The following is a 21,965-nucleotide window of genomic DNA, read 5'->3' as shown; positions in this document are numbered from 1 at the left end:
TTAATCTCCACCTTTTCTGATGGCTGCAAATGCTACTGAGTTGTTCATTTTGGGATTTAAGCAGAAACTGCTCACACACCTTCAGACTCATTCACTTAGTCATACGGTCTAGAAACTTGGTTTTAAAAAACCAAAACAAAAGAGTTGTTGGCTGGTTTTGAATTCTACACCCATTCCTTGTACCTTTCTTTTAACAGAGAAGAAGTAGTCTTTAGTAGAGAAGGGAATTTACTCAGCCCTTGGCTAAAGGCTGTGGTGTTTTTTCATACAGCAAGTTGTTTTGTTTGTGTTCATGTAACTAAACGAGGAAAACAGTTTTCAGAGCAATACCCTAGATACTACTATAATATAAATAGTAAGAGAACAGTAATGTTAATGCCATTTTGAGAAAAATGCTGGATTACCCAGATTCATAAAGACATGAGAGATAAGCAGTTGACCAGATCTTTTCCATGTGCGGCTGCAACTTCATTTTCTTACCGTATTAGTTGTTACAATCCCACTGGGAATAAAAGGTTAACATTGTTACTGCAGTGGATTTTCCCCTACCCTACTGCCTGATGAGCTAGTAAGTCTCTCCCCCCCTCTTTCTCTTTATTAAAAGATTTTTCTTAGGTAGCAAAAGTACACATGCCTGTTTTCAAATCATAGAGTCCTTCATACAGGTCAGTTACATTCAAAGCGAGACATTACTGTTATAGGCAATATGTAAACAACAGCAGGAAATGGAGCCAAGCCAAGAATCAAACCATTGGCATTATAGATACATTTGGTACAGGCAACACCCACATTTACACGGGGCGTGTGTGTGTTTATATTCTGAGGCACTGTGTGTGTCAGTGAAAGCACGCATATTTGAAACACCATTGGAAAAGCCCTTTTGTGACGTTTTCCAGGTTTGGCACAATGCATGCATGTGCGATCATGCACATATTGAACGAGCCAGTTCCCAGGATTCTTTTGGGGAAGCCATGACTGTTGAAGCGTGGTAAAAGAGTGCTTTAAACATATGGTAGGGTGAGACTGATGTCTGTCTAAGGCAATCAAGGGAGTTCATGGCAAGGCAAGATTTGAACCAAGGACTTCAGGCTCACAGTCCACTCTCTTCACCGCCATGCTATCCTACCTCAGTACTGTACTAGCAGTGATGGCGACGCGAGTGAGGCTGTGGCCTACACCACTGAGCCTCTTGGGTTTGGTGATTGGAAGGTTGGTCATTTGAATCTGTGCACATGAGGGGATGAGCTCCCGTTGCTCTGTCCCAGCTCTTGCCAACCTAGCAGTTTGAAAGCACACCATGCAAGTAGATAAATAGGTACCACTGTGGCAGGAAGGTAAACAGCATTTCTGTGCGCTCTGGCTTCCGTCACGGTGTTCTGTTGCACCAGAAGCAGTTTAGTTATGCTGGCCACATGACCCGGAAAGATGTCTGCGGAAAAACACTGGCTCCCTCAGCCTGAAATGAGAGCACCACACCCCATAGTTGCCTTTGACTGGACTTAATCGTCCAGGGGTCATTTACCTTTACCTTTTACCTTTACTAGCCAGTGATGTGACATGCTTGTTTTGCTTCTGTTTAGTCTGCATGCATGCAAGCAAATGTACAGTTTCTCCGTAGGTGGTTTCCTACTAAGTAGCTGCTAATAGGGATCCTATATAATGAAAAGGCACAGAGGTCATGAACTGGTTAGGAGGCAATTTGGTTCCCTTCCTGCATGCCTGCTAGGTCACCAAAGATATCAGCCTGCTCTGGCTGAGTAGTTACTACAATGAGCTGCTTGTGGATTTTGAAGGAAGCCAATATAGCCCAGTCTGGCTGCCTGAGCGACACTTAATTGCATTTCATGGCATCTGATGCTGCATGCTCTTCCAGGGAGGAGATGGTGCAAAGCTAATGCTGTCACCACCATGTATTGTAATTAAGGTGAGAGATAATGCTATGCCATTTGGAAAACAAGATTTAAGCAAACATGTACTCAGGAAAGAAATGAGGCTTTAGGACATATTTTCCCCAAAGGGATAGCAAAAGAGACTTATTAATTTATGGCATTTATAACCTGCCCTTTAGCCAAAAAGGCTCTCAGAGCAGCTTGTAGAACTCGGTGCTAAGATGGTCCTTGCAATCTAGACATGGCACACAAGGTAAAAGGAATGGGAGGGAGAAAGGAAAAGCAAGCTAAGTTTTTTTTTTTAAGTTGCAAGTCTTATAATGCAGTTATATAGATAGTTTCGCTTATTCAGATTCTGTCTTGACAAGAGCAACAACTCCCTGTCAATGTCAGCAGCAGTTTGGGCTGCCTTGCCATTGATAAAGAGGAGTCCCACCCTAGAAGCAGTCTTTCTCCCAGATCAGCTGCAGGAGCAGAGCTGGTGATAATGTCTGCATTATTCCATCAGACTTGATAGAACTACATTGATGACAGTTAGACGCCTTCCAGGAGGGGTGTAGAATCTTCTCCCTTGCCCATGTCCATGGCATTTCTTAATAAGGCATAACAGTATGTAAAGCAAAGGTCATACTCTTCTTCAGGCAAAGTGAAGCAACTTCCTCTGGTGGTGGATTTTGGGTAAGGGCAGCTGAGTAGAAGACAAATAGAGCTTGCCATGTGGCACGAGTCACCAAGGTCTCTTGCTCAGGCGCCACTGAAATGAACAAAAACATAGTAGTTGCATATCAATGAGCAGTCTGATCCATTCATAGCTAGAAGAACTTCTGGAGAACTTAAGAGCCCTGTGGTTGGATCAGACTGTTGAGATTCCTGCATTGCAGGGACCCTTCCAACTCTACAATTCTATGATTTGGTGATTCCTCTCTAGTTTAGCATCCTGTTACCCAAAGTGGCCAACCAGCTGCCTTTTGAAAGATTACAAGCAGGGGAAGAAGGCATTAGACTCCTTCTGCTATTGCTCCCCCAGCAACTGGTATTCAGAGCCATGGTACCTCTGATTGTGTGGGTCATATACTGCCATTGTGACTATGAGTGATTGAAAGCCTTATCCTCCATCCGAATATGTCTAATTCCCTTTTAAAAACATCCAAGTTGGCAGCCATCATCACATCCCAGGGTAGGACATTCCAATCTAAAGCTACAGAATGTATGAAGAGTTCCCATTGCTTGTTCTGAAACCCCTGCCATTTTGTTGTTTTAGATGACCCCATGTTTGAATATTTTGAGCAAGGGAAAAATATTTCTTTCTATCCATTTTCTTCACAACACATATTTTTTTTTATCAACCTCTTTGTCTTGTCCTTCCTTTCTAGTAGGTTCTGCTCCATTTCAGTTAGCATTAGGGAGGTCATTTGAATTTTCCACTTCTGGTATCAAAATATCTTGAGCAGGCCCTGATTTAAAATGATGCAAAAATGGAATGTGCTATAATCATTTGCTGCATAACCTTTTTTCTTTGGTATATCAGGTTGCCAAATACTCAACTAGTACATTTGGCATCCTAATATACAAAAATGCCTTTGGTCAAATCCGAAGCCTATAGAGCATTTCATATAATAATATACAGGTCTAGCTCCCATTTGGATTTTAATGTTACAGATTGTGGACTTGACCTGATCCTAACCTGTAAAACAGAGCAGTATCTGTCACCCAAACCTCATGTAAACACAACTATAAAAAGTAGGCACAATACATACTTTTCTATAATAACCCAAATCCAAAAATATTTGGGGCTATTCAGCCTTAATTCAGGGAAATATTTGATGCTCAGTGTAGCTGCATTTGAATAGCCTTATAGATACAGGCAGTGAGTCAATGTTGAATCAATTCCTCTGTTGCTTGGTTACAAGGCAGTTGATTAATCAACTAAAATTATTTAATTAGTGGGCAACTTTGTCAGTCATACAAGACTATGGATTGTACTAGCCTGGTTCTCATTCTAAAACACTTACAAACATATATTTAAAATGCTTTAAATGTGATCCATAAAGATCTTTTTTGGGCAACTGACCTAGTTGAGCACATTGATCAACTAGAGTCTCCCACTCCACTCTATGCATTATGTTGATGAGACAGATGTATAGCTGGCAATCTACAGATATTCCCACTTGCTTAATGAAAATCTGTTTTCTACACTGTCATTGTCTAGGACCGAATATATCTATCATTCTCAACAGGTTCCGGCTTCGTGCTGTACAATGCAGTGATGTGGAACTCTCATGATTGCTAATGCTAAACATGAGTGATGTGTTAATATTCCTTGCTTCACCAAATAATTAGATCTTTCATTTTCTCCCCGGGGCCTTCTTTCCCTCTGGAACCTTTCTCTACTTCTCGACAAATCATTTTTCCTCCCTTTATCTGTTGCCCTTTTTATGGTTCCAAGATTTGTGCAACTGCCATCAGTTCTTTGGCTTGCTTTGCTAAAATGCCAGTAAGTGGCAAGCTGCACACTCTGTGATGTTGGCTTCCTTACTGAGCTGCAAACACTGTCCAGTAGAAATGTGAGCTTTCCCCTGATCTCCCCACCTTGCCTTTTTTGTGTGTCTGCGGAAACAAAGTTCAGAATAAACCAAGCCACTGGATCTCTGCAGGAGTGAAGATTCCTACCTTAGAAATGTTGCAGCATCCAAAACCATCTCAGATGGATTCGGATGGGAAACTATCTAAGGACCTAATGGAGACCTAAAGGACAGGTTGTGATCTTTGGGCCTGGCACTGATGCTTTAGTTCCTAAAAGTGACTGTGGATGCTACTAGGTGAATATATATTGCTGTAGGATCATCAGACATTAGAAATGAACATAGCAGCATTGAAAGGCAGGCATGGAAGGTGGGCAGAATTTCTGCATCTCAGCTTCCTCAAATGTTGCTGCAAACTCCTCAGTCAGTCCTCCATTTTGAATCATGGAGTTGGAAGGGACCCTGAGGATCCTCTAGTCTAACCTCCTGCAATGCAGAACCATGCAGCTGTCCCTTACTGGGATTGAACCTGCAACCTTGGCATTATGAGCAACACGTCATAAACTGGCGGGACAATGGGGAGGAGGAAGAGGATCCTGGCGACAGGTGTACCCTCTGGTTCAGGACAGACACTCTAACCAACTGAGCTTTCTAGCTCAGTCCAGATGTTGTAGAAGCTCAGGGATGGGGGAACTTTGGGCCTGAGGGCCAAACAGTGTCTAGCCCTGGGGACGTTCCTGAGCCACACTTGAGCTCTGATAATGCCCCATAGATGGAGGTTAGGGAGGGGTTTGTGAGCATCTGCAGAAATCAGCCTACTGTGCAAAGGTAAAATTTGCATTTATTACTATGTCTACTTTTGCCTCTGACCCTGGTCATCTTTGGCATGTGACCTCCAGAAGACTGCCCAGCAAGGAATGCAGCTTTTGGGCAGAAAAAAGGGTCCCCAGCCTTGAGCTAGATGGTAAATGTCAAACAGTGTTTCCTCAGAGTGGTCAAAGCAGTCTTGATAGGCTGACGGCTGGTGTGGCTTCCATGGGAGAAAGAGGCTCAGGTGTCTTTGCAAAGAGTATCACTGAGACGCATTGCACCCCACCCCAGTCCCTGCACTAAACAAGCCTTCCCTTTGCATGTGCAGCATTGGCTGTTTTGCTAGTGGTATGCTTATTTATTTCATAAAATGCATACACTGCTTAACTGTAAATTCAAAGCTTTCTCACTGACTTAGGGAGTTGGCAACCTGTATGCTGACTAGGCAGTTTTAGCCAGATGTGTGCCATCTGTGTAACAAATTCAGGCTGAAAAGGGTAACCTGTGCAACTCCTTGCCACTCAGCTCTGATTTAGAGGCTGACTTCCAATGTACTTACAGTTGGGGGTGATTTCATCAACATGAACCCCAGTGGTGAAACAAAAACAAAAACCCTGCAGTGCGCTGCGTCTATTCAGCGATAGCAAATGGTGCTGCTAGAAAGAGGCAGGTAAGTGATAAACTGACTTCCAGCACTGGGCTTGAATGACCCTAAGGACTAGATTGCACCGATGTTATTTAAGCTTCCCAGCATATGAATCTTGGGTTGTTGACATGTCATGTGACATACGTGTCATAATTCATTACTACTTTGACTTTTTCAGCATAGGATGCACTTACAAACATGCAGCTGAAATAGTTGTATTAATCTTTCTTTGTGGGTCAGATGTCATCTGTTTGTGGCGGGTAATGAATCATGAATCAAGGTCCATGACTTGATGTAATGCTTTTTCATATAGCAAAAAGCAGCACTGCGTGTGTGCACAGCCAGCATGGCATTTCTCCTGTGTGCTAGTGTCCCGGCTGTCCTGAATTTTAATACATTCCTCCTCCTGCATCATATAGATGAGGTTGGAGTCCATTGATCTTCTCCTCATTTAATTAACATCTTGATTTTTCCTACAGGTTCAGGTTATGCTTTGATCTCTTTTGATCTTGATCTGCATCTAAATAATTGAGGCTTTGGTAGAAATCTTTTATAAATGAGCTAATCATTGTACATTAAAACCTATTAGAGTCAATCTATTTTATTCCCATTGGGGGAGACCAAGTGCAGGAGGAGGTATGGAAGCGTACTCAGCTGTGTCAAAAAAATCAACTATAGAGGCCTGAGACCAAGCAACACTCTTCTGCTACTTTCCTGTAATTCCATTAAAAAAAACCCATTATGCAGTGAGGTGAGAATGTTCAACTGCTAAAATTGGAGGCTAACAGCCATTTTACCTTTAATTTGCTTTTTGAATGGGACCTATTAAAGTTAGGAAAATACATGTAAATATACATAAGCAAGCAACTTTATCTATGTAAGCAATGGATACTCCATTTTTCAGTTCCAAGAAGTGGTTTGCAATTAACAAAAAATTAACTCAAACTGCAAAATGCTAAAACACTACTAAAACAGTGGAATAACCATCTCCAGGCGCTTACTCAGGGTTCATATTTCCTTTGGCACGAGGTGACAGCGGAGATTTTGGTGTCTTTATGATATATGGTTTATTTACACATATATGCAATCTGAGCCAGTGATGAAGGGGTTCACAGCTTTAACACCCCCAAAGGCTCTTGTTTCTCCCATGGATGCAGCCTTGGATCCAAATAGAAATCGAGCATTGCTCTGTCTCTCTGACTTCTCAGCCAGCAGCATTGTTGCCAGCTTCTAGCTCACATCATTCAACTCTCAGCTCTTCCTTTGTCTTTCTAACTGCCCACAAGTTGAAGGAGGGGACCTCACCCATTTTCTGCCTTGCACAGAGCCCCTTTCCTTTGTAATCACAATGGCTGTTCCAGGAATTTGAATCCCTGATTAAATTTTAACACTTGCTGGATTAGAAAGGTCTCAGTGTACAGCCTACTCTCTCCACAAACTCATAACAGTGGGGTTTAACCATATCCCCCTCCCTAACATGGTTGTGACAAAAATTCCCCTCTCGGAAGCTGATGGTAGAAGCCTCCATGGACACTGATGGAGCTTGGCCATCAGGTTAAATCAGGCATCCCCAAACTGTGGCCCTCCAGATGTTTTGGCGTACAACTCCCATGATCCATAGCTAACAGGACCAGTGGTCAGGGATGATGGGAATTGTAGTCCAAAACATCTGGAGGGCCGAAGTTTGGGGATGCCTGGGTTAAATCTTCAGAGCATTCCATGCATTCCCATTGAATTGAACAGGGAGGGAAGCAGACTGAACTCCACCACTTTGCTGCAAATTGGGACAGTTTAATCCAGCAGCAAATGTTGGGGAATTGGAGGTGTTAGCACAGTAACAAGAGATGTGGCAGAAAAGAAGATCTGAGGTTCATTGCAGCTTGAGCATTAAGACTCCAGCACACTTTTCCAAAATCCTAAGTTCAGATATAAAAACTCACAAATGTGTGAACTGATGATAGAACTAAGGCTAGAACCTCATTCTGGTACAGGCAGTTATCACCTAGTTTTGTCTAGAAGGCAGCTGCTTTGGTTCATGTTCAAAGGCTCCCACTGGGACTGGATAGTGGATATCAATGACAGCTGGCTTGGTTGATATAAGACTTGTTTAACTGAGGGGTTGAATGGGGAGGGGAGGCTTAAAATGATCAATTTTTATGACTAGCGTGCAAGTTGAGTATTGTGCTTATGTCACTGTGTGAAATACACCCGTGTGTTGGCTGAGATGTACTCCTGCTGTGAAACAATAAGGTCTTGACCTTTTAAAGCAATTAACCACCGCATATGTGTTTAAACTTTTAACTCCAGTGGGATTCCTCAGATGTTGAGAGTTAAGTATGTGCTCGGATCAAAGGCTGGCTTTTTTCGAGTCTTAACGCGGTAATACCAGCTAGTGATTTTTGGTGCCTGCCTTCAAGCACTTTACTATGTGAAGGTTAGATCCTTTCAAAGGGTTTCAGGTTGAGCATCAAAATATTTAACTGGGAAAGGAAAATGGAAACCCAAAGAGGGGAAGAGTGAATTGATTTCCTTGCACCTCAACAGGTTATAGTATCCTTGAGTTGGAGAGAGACAGAGCTGGCTGGCTGGAACATTCCTGTTAGGCTGAAAAAGATTCTCCACCCATGCTCTAAGGGTCACATTCCTTTGTGAGGAGTCTTCTGGGGTGTGACCAGATTTATATCACTCTCCATCCTCCATCCAGATGAGGAAGGGTATTATCACAGGTCAAGAAGACATTCCAGCCAGGTAAAGTTGGTAGACAAAGGCATACAGCAGTCAGTGAGGGGTATAGCCTGTACAGAGTCTTGGCAACCAGATGTTGAGGTCTGGAGGGCTGCATTGGACCCAAAGGAAGACTGACATTCCCCGCTTCTGTGTTAGGGGGTGAGGATATACAGCAACATTTCTTGCAGGCTCCATATTATTGTTTTTCACATAGCCTTTCTGAATGTCTTAAGAAAGAAAGATGCTTCAGGACCATAACTTCCATATATAGGAAGCCTACCAATGGGAGCATTTCAGATATGACATCTACTACATTCAACGTATACACAACATTGGAGGTTTCCTGCCCTCCTTTTTACTGCTTTCAAACCTGTGGTTGCACAGGAAGGAAATCATTCACTCTTGGCCCATATGTATTTTAACTTATTGGCAACTGCTAATATTTTATAACTGCCACCACCAAATTTATCCAGGTCAGCTTGGATGTCCAACGTAAACGCAAGCTGCAGGGAGGAACGGCTTTAAGGTCTGAGATCCATCTGTCTGTTCCAGCCATAATTTCCGAATCCCTCTTCTCTAATCTGGGCATTAAGCTCTTTCAAAGAAGCATGTAACCAAACAATCGAAGCAGGATATTTCATAAATCCTGGGCCCAGACTGATAAAACTGTGACACAAAAAGGAAACAGGCAAAAGACAGCTCAAGACAGCAAAATACAAGATTACTTAGGTGGATTGCCCTTCTTCATTATGTGGCTAGGATAGAGTTACTAAGCAGAGCCTCAAAACGTCCAGATTCCATCCTTTGACTTAAGCCATTTCCAAATGGATTTGGCTGAATGTTCCCTGGAACAGCTCCAGCACAGCATGTTTCTTTTAAGAAGGTATTGGGAGAGTAAATGTGAAAAGGGAGTTCCCCTTCCCCACCTGATTATGAGCCCACCTCCTTCTTAATGCTTAAAATGCTTCACAATTGCACAAAGGTTATCCACTCACCCTGTTGATGTAATCTAGCCATTATTTTACAAGTGAGAGGAGAGGCTGCTAGAGAAATGTTTTTGGATAGCCAGGCTGCAAAGCTTAAACCAGGGCTGGGGAAAACTACAACCTTCAAATTGTCACTGGACTACCGCTGTCTTCATCCCCAACCATTGACTTTGCTGACTGGGGCTGATGAAAGTTGAAGTCCAGAAACATTGAGGGAGGGGGTTTCATAGGTTCCCCACCCTGGTTTCAACTGATCTCACATTATCACCTCTGGGCAAATCTGGCCTGGAAGAAAAACCTAGGCAAACCTCATGCGCTACAGCTGGATAACATCTGATGCATAACATGCTGATTGAGAGCTGAATCAGAGAGTCAACGAAATGATAGAATGTCACCCTGACATCTCTGTGGGGGGCACGGAACAGGTGTTTCAGAAATTCTCTAGAGCAGTCCAGGTCGCCCAAATTGAAAGTGGATGGAAAGGGCGGGGGTGGGGATACAGGCTTCTGTAGTCTACATAACAGACAAAGGAATCTATCCAATAACTAGAAGAGACACGAGTTGCTGACTCTTCCCCACCATCCCCACCCTGGAGCTTTGCCCTTTTCATAATGGAAGCTATTATGACAAGCTGGGCAAACATTGGAAATCGTGGCGAATATAGGTCAGGTGCATCATAGCCCTATGGACTCTTCTTGCATCTGAGAAGAAACTTCTCTGAACATTGTTGATTGTCTCTTTCTAAACAAAGCAGATATTACAAAGGGGCCATAGGTCTGTAGAGTTCTCTCTCATCCAAAGAGAACAAACTCTAGTATCTGGTCTGGGACTTCTTGCCATTTGGAATTGGGGAGCAAATAGCATTACATTATTCAGTTATATATGACCCTGATTTTTTTTAAATCAAAATGTATTAGGTAAGTCATAGTTATTAATAAATCATTATTTTAAAGAACTGTTTTGAACTTTGCCTCTTCTTTTTTTCCTGATTTCACTCTCAGGCTCTCAAGTCCTATGTTCACTTGACTGTCTTTGTTCTTGCTGAGTGCTTGCATCCTGTTCCAGCCTCTTCTGGCCACAGTCCTCAGTAGCTTAGACCAGGGATGGAGAACATGTGGCTGTCCAGTTGTTGCTGTTGGACTCGTACTCCCACTAGCTTCACCAGGACCAATGTTTAGGGAGTTGTGATCTGGCAACATCTAGAGAGCCACAGATTCACCATGCCTGGGTTAGACCCTGGCCTGTGGTGGTTTTTGCCTCCAGATTTCCTCCCCTTGCTTTGTGACTCTTTCCTCTCCTGCTCCAGCATTCTGCCCCACTTCCTCTTCCAGACCTGCTAGCATTGATACTTTCAACACCGTGCACAGCTGGCTGTCCATAGCCCAGCAGAGAGGAAAAATAGAATGTGGTGTTCCTTTATAAAATGGGTATTGGAGGCAACATCATTGTTGGTGGATATGAGAACTCACATTGTTAATACTTTCCATGCCCCCTAACCTGGCACTGAGTGTTACGTGCTATTGGGGTCATTTGGCCTCTGCTCTAATTTATTACCTATTCATTGCTCTGCAGAGATTACAGGGTACTTATGTGAAAGACTTTGACTTATTGTATTTGCAAAAGCCATATGCATTAGTGGGAAATGTGTGCCAAATATGTTCCATGTAAGACTTGGAAATAAATTCAAGCAACCTTCAGCTCCTGCACAATAGTTTGTGAAGTTACCGAATGAAAAACCTGCGGTTCCCAGCAAAAACACAGGTATGCAGCCATCTTTCCTAGTTTAAACAACCAATAATGCTTCCCTAAGAGTGAAAAAAAAACCCCGGCGCTTTATAGCGCTATGGTCCTGGAAGAAAAAGAATGAGTCTCACAGGAGCCACAAAAAACAAGCTGTCATCTGTACAACAAGGCTTTGAAGTATATAGGGCTATTTGTTTTGCATTTACTGCTCCTCGTTGTCCATGTTCATTCTTCTCTGTGAGCTTTAGCTGCTAAGTGAAGAAAGCAGTCGGTACAAGTGAAAGCTAAAGAGCAGTAGCCAAAGTGCACCTTGTGAATTTGAAATCCAACAAGAAAGGACTGGCTTCTTAATTGTATTATTTTTTAAAAAAGCATGACTCGGAGATCGCAATGCATATCCCACCTTGACACTGACCTTCCTTCCTCCATCACTACAGCACTAAGTTCCCTGATGAGATTTTGTCCTGCTCTGCCACTTGTACCTGGAACTTCCTTCCAGAATACCTGTGCAGTTCACCCTTTCTCTTCCTCTTGAAACAAAGTTGAGTATCCATCTGATCAAACTTAATTTCCTGTTTATTTTTTGCCTTTCTGTTTCCTCCCTCCTCTTTCTCTGTGATTTGATATGCTTCCTTCTCCTCCCACACACCTCAATTTAGATTGTAAGCTGCTCAGGGCAGGGGTCTGTCCTCTGTGTTGTTACTCAGTAAGTTTTATGAATACTGATGCCACTGCAGAAATAGAAATATTTTCACAGAATGGTGCTGGACTATCTTTTCCTGTTTATAAACTTCCCCCTTTCACTATTTATTAACTAGAGTTTTAGCAAAGCTTGTAGCATGCCTGATGGCTTATAGGATGCAGTCGGCGAGCTGCCAAGAGCTCTGGGCACAACCCAGTAATTTTCTTAAGGGTATGCAGAATTTGTGTATTAGTCCTATTAAGAGTTTCAGACCAGTTGCCTTTGACAAGGGCAAACAAGGAGGTTTTCATGTTAGCAGGTTTTACAGCCACCGAGAACTAAAACGCGCAATCAGCAGATGTCAGATTTGTGGTTGAAGTGACTCACTTCAGGTGGTATGCTCTGGCAACACATAAAGTAGCTGAATTGTGTTGTCGTGCCCAACAGTGTTGCCCACACCACCAAGGGGATTGTACTGGGTGGCAATGCCCCACACGGTTTTGCTAGTCTGTGCATTTGATTATTTATCTCAAGTGTTTATTTATTTAATTTACAACATTTATATGTCACCCAATAGCGTAAGTCCTTTGGACAGCTTCCAATAAAAATTAAGACAAATTGTATAGAAAGTGATAATTAATACATAACTGCAGCATAAAATCTGACACAGCAGAAAACCAGCAATAGAAACCAAAACAATGAAGCTCATGGCAGCTCTCATAGATCTTAAAATGCAAGGAATACCTCAAAGATCTGAAACTCACTAAAGTGTTGTAAAGCAGGGCTTTTTCTCCCAGACAGAACTCACCCGAACTCTGTTCTGGCAACTCTCAGGTGTATGCCATTCCTATTATAAGAGAACAAGGCAGAGAACAAGTTCATGGTGAGTTCTGGCACCTCTTTTTTCTAGAAAACCCCCACTGTAAGATCAAAAGCTTGGGTGCCAGGTGAGCCTCCTTGGGGAGGGCATTCCAGAGTTAGGGTACCACCACCTTCCAGAAGCCACCTACTGTACCCCAGTGGTATTCCCAACTTGTACTCTTGAAGTGGTTTGTGGTATGTTTCAAAGTACAATTAAAAAGAAGAGTTACAGGGAGGATCAAAAGAGTTTATAAGCCTCCCCCACCTCACCCCAATCCTTAGTTGTACCAACTGCCACTCTGCTGTAGAATCCATGGGCCACAGTAGGTCTCAGAGGGAATGACCCCATCTTAAAAATGGCTGCAGGAGCAGCCAGAGGTGTTACAAGAGTTGCATATTGTGAAGCCATAGGGAAGTGATCACTGCACTGCTTGGGTAATTTGAGATACCTGATTTGATACTGGAGGAGGAAATATGAGGATGACCTAGGACAACTGGGAGGCTGTTTATCCCCTGCTTTCCAAAAATTACAATAAGGCAAGTGGGAGACGAACCAGGCCTCATCCATCAGCCAAAGAAGGAGTTCAGCGCCAACTGCTAGTTCCCTTGAAAAAGCAGGAGCAAAGGTGGGGGGGGAGGAGGAGGAGGAGACTGTCCCCACCCACACGCCAACGGAATAAGAGCCCCCAACTGCTCTTCAAGCAAGAACTTAGCAAGGGAAGATCAGCCTCATGGGTGTAGACAGGGGGGGGGGCAGGAGGGGGCAGCTGCCCCCCCTAGAAGCAAAAAATTATTGTATTTTACAGACCATAACCAATACTTTGCCCCTCCAAAAACTGAAGTGGAAAGGGCTTTGCTTTAGCAAGAGCAGCTCTCCACTTGCTGGGGGCGGGAACACAGCTGTAACAAAAACACATCAAATAAATAAAGCAAAGTGGCTACCAGTACTTAAGCAGTTAAGACAATGGAGCAGAATATCCCTTCAGGCAAGGTCCACCCTATTCACCCTATTGTTATTCAGTGGGAGTTGTTAATGGGCATTCAGGGATCGCATTAACAGTTCTATTGGCGATTTAATGAGGGTGCAGAGGATTCAATTTGACTAAGGTGGCCCTGCAAGGCTAAAAGGAAGTGAATAAGAAGGGGGGGCTGTAGCTTTGATAGACACAGTGATGTTTATAAAAAGCAGTGGTGTTCCAGTCTGCCCCTCCTCCTGCATCTGTATACTGTAAATCAGGGGTGGCCACCTCCCAAGAGACTCTGATCTACTCACAGAGTTAAAAACTGGGAGTGATCTACCCCCTTTTGGGGGGTTCAGGTCAAAGCTGTTGAGTTTTTTTAAGGAAGGGAAGCCCTGTTTTGGGGGGTTTAGGTCAAACTTGTTGAGCTTCTTTTAGGAGGGAGGGAGGCCCATTTTTGTTTAGGGCTTCAGGTCATAGTTCAGCTTTTTTTAGGGAGGAGGAAAAATTTGGGTGAGCTTTTTTTAGGGGTGCCAGTGATCTAGCAGTGATCTACCACAGACATCCAGTGATCTACTGGTAGATCACAATCTACCTGTTGGACGTGCCTGCTGTAAATCAAGCAGAGAGAAAGCTGCTTACAAGGCTCCTGTACAGGTGTACCGGTATCTTCCTCTTGCTGCAGAGTTCTAGCATCACAGCGTCACCCAGAGGCCACCCACAAATGTGAGTTATCCCTCTCTCTATTTCTTCCTTCCTTTCCTCCCTCTTCCATCCTCAATAAAATACTGGGGGGGGGGGCAGATAAGCCCCACATAGAAAGCCCATCAACATGGGGGGGGGGACTCTTTAAAATACAGTATTTACCAGTAATTTCTTTTGGGGGGGGGAGGCACCTAGGCCTCTAGGAGTTGGCTGCTATGCCTAGGACAATTCAAGAAAGCAGAATCATGCATATGCTATGGTAATATATCAATAGAATCATGGAATTGTAGTCGGAAGGGACCACAAGGGTCATCTAGTCCAACCCCCTGCAATGCAGGAATTTTTCCCCAATGTGGGGCTTGAACCCACAACATGGTTGAAATATTATGCTGATATGCAGCAACGCCTCGGAGCCATCGAGACTGCGGCCCTGTCTTGCCTCGCCCTCGCCTGCCCTGCCACCCCCTCTCCCCTGCCCGACCCTCCCATCCTCTTGCTGCAGAGTTCCAGCTTCACAGCATCACCCAGAGGCACCCACAAATATGAGGTATCCCTCTCTCTATTATTCCTTCCTTCCCTCCCTCTTCCATCCTTAATAAAATACTGGGGGGGGGCAGATAAGCCCCACATAGAAAGCCCATCAAAATGGGGGGGGGTTTGACTCTTTCAAATACGGTATTTACCAGTAATTGGGGGGGGGGGGGGTGAGGCACCTAGGCCTCTAGGATTTGGCTGCTATGCCTAGGAGTAGGACAATTCAAGAAAGCAGAATGATGCATATGCTATGGTAATATATCAATGGAATCATAGAATTGTAGTCGGAAGGGACCACAAGGGTCATCTAGTCCAACCCCCTGCAATGCAGGATTTTCCCCCCAAGATGGGGCTTGAACCCACAACATGGTTGAAATATTATGCTGATATGCAGCAACGCCTCGGAGCTGTCATGACTGCGGCCGTGCCTTCCCCCGCCCTGCCACCCCCTCTCGCCTGCCTGACCCTCCCGTCCTCTTGCTGCAGAGTTCCAGCATCACAGCGTCACCCAGAGGCACCCACAAATATGAGTTATCCCTCTCTCTATTTCTTCCTTCCTTCCCCCCCTCTTCCATTCTTAATAAAATATGGGGGGGCAGATAAGCCCCACATAGAAAGCCCATCAACATGGGGGGGATGACTCTTTCACATACGGTATTTACTAGTAATTGGGGGGGGGAGGCACCTAGGCCTCTAGGAGTTGGCTGCTATGCCTAGGAGTAGGACAATTCAAGAAAGCAGAATGATGCATATGCTATGGCAATATATCAATAGAATCATAGAATTGTAGTCGGAAGGGACCACAAGGGTCATCTAGTCCAACCCCCTGCAATGCAGGAATTTTTTCCTAAGGTGGGGCTTGAACCCACAACATGGTTGAAATATTATGCTGATATGCAGCAACGCCTCGGAGCCGTCGTGACTGCGGCCGTGCCTTGCCTTGCCCTCGCCCACCCTGTCACCCCCTCTTGCCTGCCCGACCCTCCCGTCCTCTCCAGCCAAGCAGGGTAGCCGCCGCCGTTGCCAGCCCCAGAAGCACAAGGTGGCCGCTGCCGCCGCTGCCGCCACCACGATGTCGCCAGGCCAGCTGGCCCTGTAGCCCCGCCCACGTTCCCACTTTGTGGCCCCGCCCCTGAATGATCATGGCTTGCCCCCCCCTAGTTTTGATCCTGGGTACGCCCTTGATCAGCCTCACCACAGTGGAATATAAACACCCACTTGTAGCTGGCCACTTTGTTTTAGCCTTGAAGAGCTGATCTCATTCCTCTGCCTCTTTCCTTCCACACCCCTTCCCTTCTGCCTCTTGCCTTTTTAGTTTGTAAGCCTGATGGCAGGTTACCTCTCTTTTTTTAAGTGAGCCGCTTTGGGAGGGAACAATTGCCTTAAAAATAGGATGAAAATACAGCTAGTGAATAAACAATGATGATTAGAGTGTGTTGAAGAAGGCTGTAGCACAGGAGACGTGAGCAGAAAAGGTTTGCTATGGCTCTACACCGTGTTTCATCAGTCTCGGTTTAATCTGTACAATACTGTAGTCTATTATTTTATTTGAGTTTGTATTTCACCCTATCCTAGAGGATAGGTTATATAACACATTACCTAAGATGAAGATAGAAGCAAAAAACATGAGACCCATTTCAATGGCGAGAACATTCAGGCAGATGCTCCAGTGTTTCCACAAAACTTCATGTGTTCAGAAGGCTTCTGTGTTTTCTTTTATGAACCACTGAATGTTTTCCATGTACAGTGGTTTGCAGCAAATCCCTTGTATGCGTGGCTTCTTTCTCCAGTTATAGAAGAGAATGTGAGTATTTGTAATTGTACTGTATCAGACCAAGCTAAAAGATATAAAATTTTAGAAATTACCTAGAGATTATTGAAAAATGTTTCTCTGAACCTTGGAATTCTGTTGTAGTGAAAGCCTTTGCAGAACAATGTACAGTATATATTTTTCTCTCCCTCTGCTGGACCACTGCATCCAATACACCAGTGAATTTTAATCTTCCTTGGATGAACGAATCCCCAGGTGTCTTGATAATAATTACGACGTTGCACCATCTGTTGAGATCAAAACTCGCTTAACTCTCCTCATCCTTCTTTAGGACTGTTTAGATTTCTCTGCGATTTGTGTATTGTTTTCTTCTTCTTTTTTGAGAGCTGCTGATGGAAACGTGCTTGACGGATGATCTCTTACTGATATCTAGCCTGATGCCTGTGATCTTTGCAAAAGAGAGGGGGAGAATTCCTGTCTAGGAAATGAATCTTGGGATTAATGCAGCCCCATTGCAGAGGATAAATTTTCTGGAATTCAGCTACAGGATCTCCATTGTATGGGTGGACAAGATGGATGCGGAGATAGAACTACACATTGTTTTTAAATGGCTGAGGAGAAGTAGCTGGAGACAGGAAAAATGTGATGCCTGTCAGGCTTGTAAGAAGCAAAAGCTTGGGTGTATTAAATGGAATATTATTCTGCAGTGATTGCTTTTTAAAGAACAAATCTGAAGTAATAGGTAGATGCGGTCTATGTTAAAGGATGTAGGCACTGTCGGAGAAGTCATAGAAAGCAAGGTTCTGCCTCAACTCATTACATCTCCTCACTGTCTCCTGATTAAATGAAAGCACGTTTTAGATACAGTAACTTTTGGCCTGGGTATTTGTGGCATTGTTGTGCATGTAATGGTTTTAATAAATTTCATTTGCGGAGCCAAACAGAGGCACTCACTGGCAGACTGAATGATGGCTGGTGTGTGTTAACACTTCGGGAATAAACTCTCTGAAACAAGAAAGAGAGAGAGACAGAGTTGTATTAGGATGTGCAGAGCAGAAGTGGTTCCCTCTGCCACACAGGGTATACTCTGCCTCACATTTGCACAGGATTATGATATGCACAGTGTGCACTGGATAACTGAGTAGTAATATTCACTGGATAACAATATGTTAATAAAAAAAATCTCCAAGTTGCATTGATTTAAACATTTTCTTGCCCATTCCCTAGCCACTTAAAGGCATTTTGAACAAAAAGATATTCCATGAAGTAATGGGGGGGAAGTAGGTGTGCAGAAAGAGAAAATAGGTTGGCTTCACCCATTTGTGCTCTGGCCCTGCCCACTTTTACCTCCCTCTCCACCGGCATGCAGTCCCTGACAGATTACCTCACCCATGGTCTAGGCCAGTCTTATGTATTGTGGTGGGACAATGGGGAGGAGTTGATGCTTTAGGTATGCTGGACTCGAGCCATTTAGTGTTTTATAGATAATCACAAGCATCTTAAATTTTGTCCAGAAAACAATAGGAGCCAAGAGCCAATAACTGCCCAATCTCTAATTTCCATACCCACATGCCATAATTCAATGCTTTCAGTCTTCCAGCACATAATATGGGGAGGGTCTGGACCCTGCACTAGTCTCCAGTAGTCAAGAGAAAGCAGGCCAGTTGGTTTCAAAGTGTCAGTGTGTCCCAGAAGGCCTTGTGACATCATAGAGGCTGATGGGTGACACTTCTCAGATGCATGCAAGTGTGTCTGGTTCAAGGGTTAATCCCCATCATCCTTTATGACAGGAATGGGGAACCTGAAGCCCTCCAGATTACAACTCCCATCATCCTGACTATTTGCAATGCTGGCTGGAGTTGATGGGCATTTGAGTCCAGCATCTGGTGAACCATAGGTTCTCCAATCCTACTTCATGACTTGGCAAGGAATTCTGGAAATTAGTTTTTGGTGCTATAGCCGTACGAAGAAGCAGAATATTGTGGCCTGGTTCCGCCTGCCTGTTGTCTTCCAAAGGAAATGAGGGACAATGTGATGAGGCACCCACTGGATCAAATTACTTTCCAAACTGGTAGAGTTGCTTTTATTAAAATGGGATTGTTAGAGTTTGCATAGCGAGAAGTTTTGGTTTTCCTAAAAGGATCAAGTGCTCACTTTAGAGGAGCGGTTGTAATTTTGCAGGAGTTAAATATCTGCCCCATAAATTGTTAGCACTGGGTCACAGTTAGTGAACTCCCTTTCAAGAGTTAATTTTATTTCACAGCTCTGGGGAAAAGTACATTTATCTCAGGTTGGTTGGCCTGCTCTGTATCACTGCTTTGTTGCATTTTGACCTTTGAGGTGAGAATCAAAGTACTTTTGGAATGCTGTGCTGTAATTTCGAATCACCCCCACCCCCTTGGAATAATTGCAGCATTTATAGCTAAAACTCAAGAGATGTGCTGTTGAAAAGGAAATGAACATTATTCTGTAGAAGAAACTGCTTTAAAGAAATCAGTAGACTATTTGCTCACATTCATACCTTGTTGCCTTTGCTCCTCCTCATTATCAAACTTTTCACTGTCAGTCCTTGGGGCCACAGCCTATCTTTTCTGCACTTATGTATCATGCTAATGGATAGTGCTGCATAAAATCATGAATACCAATAATCCAAAATAGTATTTCTGCAGCTCATTCTTCCCATTATTGCAGAAGGATTAACTGATATTACTTCATTTATTTATTCACTTTCTATACCACCCTTCACTCGAAGATCACAGGGCAGTTTACAATACAGGTAATGACCGATTTACGTGCCTTAGTTTTGTGCGTGACTGCACACACATGCAAAGCAGTGATCTGGAAGTGGCCAGAAAAGGGGACAGACTGGGAGTGGGGGCATGGCAGGGGCATAATTTAACCGCTGTGTAAATCAGGGCTTGCCTGTATTAAAAACATAAAAATACATAACATAGAAACAAACAAAAATAATAACCTACATACATACACACTGTACAGTGGTACCTCGACTCCAAATTTAGTCTGTTCTGAACGGACCTACATAAGTCGGAAAATTTGTAAGTCGAAGCCAATGGGGGAATTTTTTTAAAAAAAATCGTAAGTCGAAAAAATCCCATTTAAACCGCATCCAAAATGGCGGACGGAACTCTGTTCGTAACTCGAAACATTCGTAGGTTGAATCATTCGTAAGTCGAGGTACCACTGTATTTTATTTAATTTATTTATTTTCCGTCATTTGGTGCCAGTCTAAAAGACTCAATTTACCTTAGTGCTATGTCTGTATTGGTATTAGGTATTAGGTTTGTGCTTGTGTTGGGTGCTATTGAGCCTGATCTGAAAACAGTATTGAGGGATGCTCTAGGAACAGCTTCTTCCTTAGCCTCCTTCTTACTGCTCTACAACAGTAGCCTGCTATGAATTACTATATCCTCCCTCTCCATATACAGAAGTGAATGAATGTCATGTTTTGTTCCCTGCTCCCCATGATTCTAATTAATATAAATACTTCCTCTTTCTTGCAGCAGCAATCAGGCATCACTTACTTTTTGCAACTCGTTTCTATCCATTTTCTTTATCAACGGTCCTTGTTCCTTCCATCCCATCTGCTTTTCCTTGACCATCTGTCAGGACTGAACATACGATCCTGCCTTGCACTGGGTCAGAATGTTGGCCTACCTAGCTCTCCAAGGGGAGCTCTCCAAGGTCTCAAGCACAGGTCTTTCCAGGCCTGCTATCCAAAGTTCTTTTACCGGAGGTGATGGGGATTGAAACTAAAACCTTATGCATGCAAAGAATATGCTCTGTTACAGAGTTGCAGACCTTTCCCAAGATTCTCTCTTGACACTGTTTTAAAGTGAATCCATATGCCAATTTGGATAGGAATTAAGCTCGGTCTTACATGGATTGCACAAACTGCAGTTCTAAACGAAGCAAAACCGACATCCATAATCAGTATCATACATGAATATAACAAGGGGAAAAGCTGTAATAAGCCAGGAAGAGAGGAGGGAGGAAAGCCTAAAAGATTTCTATATCAAATTACTGTGAGTTTTCATGCCAGGATGTGAACTGAGTGCATTCAAAGTGGAGGGGATGTTCAGCTGACCTTTTCAGCTGTTTCAAAATGGACTTCGCCAGTGACAGGGAAGTACTGGAAAAATTAGCTGTGGCAAAGAGGCACACTTTGCCTGTGGGCAGGGTTAATAGGCCGGCCAAGCCAGCCTACTGCCTGTCAGAGTAGATTACACATCAAACTATGGCACATGGGTTTTATTTACTTCTTTTAAACCATCATTTATAGCATGCATTCTCTTTGCAGTACAACTCAAGAGTGTGATGGTGCTGTTGGCTGTGGAATTTTTTGACATGGGCTTGGTTGTTGCAAGTTAGAGAAAGTTTGAAAAAGTTTTGGTAGGGTCAGCAGGAAAGAGACAATCACAGGAAAGCAAACAAGATCAACTGTAGTAGACCTGTGACTGGGGCTCGTTTGTCAAATATTAACACAGTGCATGCACACACACACACACTTTAATTTGGTGATCTAATCTGGCGGTAAAGTGTCAAAGACTCAAGACCATAACTGAGTGTAACCCACACTTCCTAAATCAGAACCTGAGACTTTTAGAAATCTCTTCTCCCCTGGAAATCTGTCACTGCTCAGATTTGTGATGGCTAAGACAGGCCAGCAAAATGTGGAATTCACCAAGCTAAATGTAACTTACTATTCACATATAATGTCCCTCCAGGAGTTGCATGAATCTGCCTGTGACTGAAAAAACATTTGCTTTTGTTGTGTGCCTAAACACTGATGCAAAATTGATGGTGGGGTGCATATGTAAACATACCATCAACCTCGTAATATTCAGGTTGCTCTATCTGCACTTCCAACTTTTTATTCCAAGCTTCCAGTTTAAAGGCTTTGGCCCAATATACATGAAGGAGCATCTCCACTCCCATCATTCAGCCCGGACACTGAGGTCCAGCTCCGAGGGCCTTCTGGCAGTCCCTCATTGCAAGAAGTGAGGTTACAGGGAACTAGGCAGAGGGCCTTCACTCCTGCCCTGTGGAATGCCCTCCTCTCAGAAACAACTACCTGATATTTAGAAGATTTCTGAATACAGCTCCTTATAA

The 21,965-nt window shown here is 43.6% G+C and overlaps 1 protein-coding gene across 5 annotated transcripts in view; it reads left to right on the top strand.

Annotated features, from left to right (window-relative positions):
• Nucleotides 1-21,965, top strand: part of LOC118096362 (heparan-alpha-glucosaminide N-acetyltransferase-like) — a 179,474-nt gene that overhangs the window by 67,475 nt on the left and 90,034 nt on the right. The gene's annotated exons all lie outside the window — the stretch shown is intronic.

Source organism: Zootoca vivipara, chromosome 5 (assembly GCF_963506605.1).
Source record: "Zootoca vivipara chromosome 5, rZooViv1.1, whole genome shotgun sequence".
Classification (NCBI taxonomy): Eukaryota; Metazoa; Chordata; class Lepidosauria; order Squamata; family Lacertidae; genus Zootoca; species Zootoca vivipara.
The sequence above is the reverse complement of the archived record's forward strand: the minus strand, read 5'-3'. Positions and strand labels throughout refer to the sequence as shown.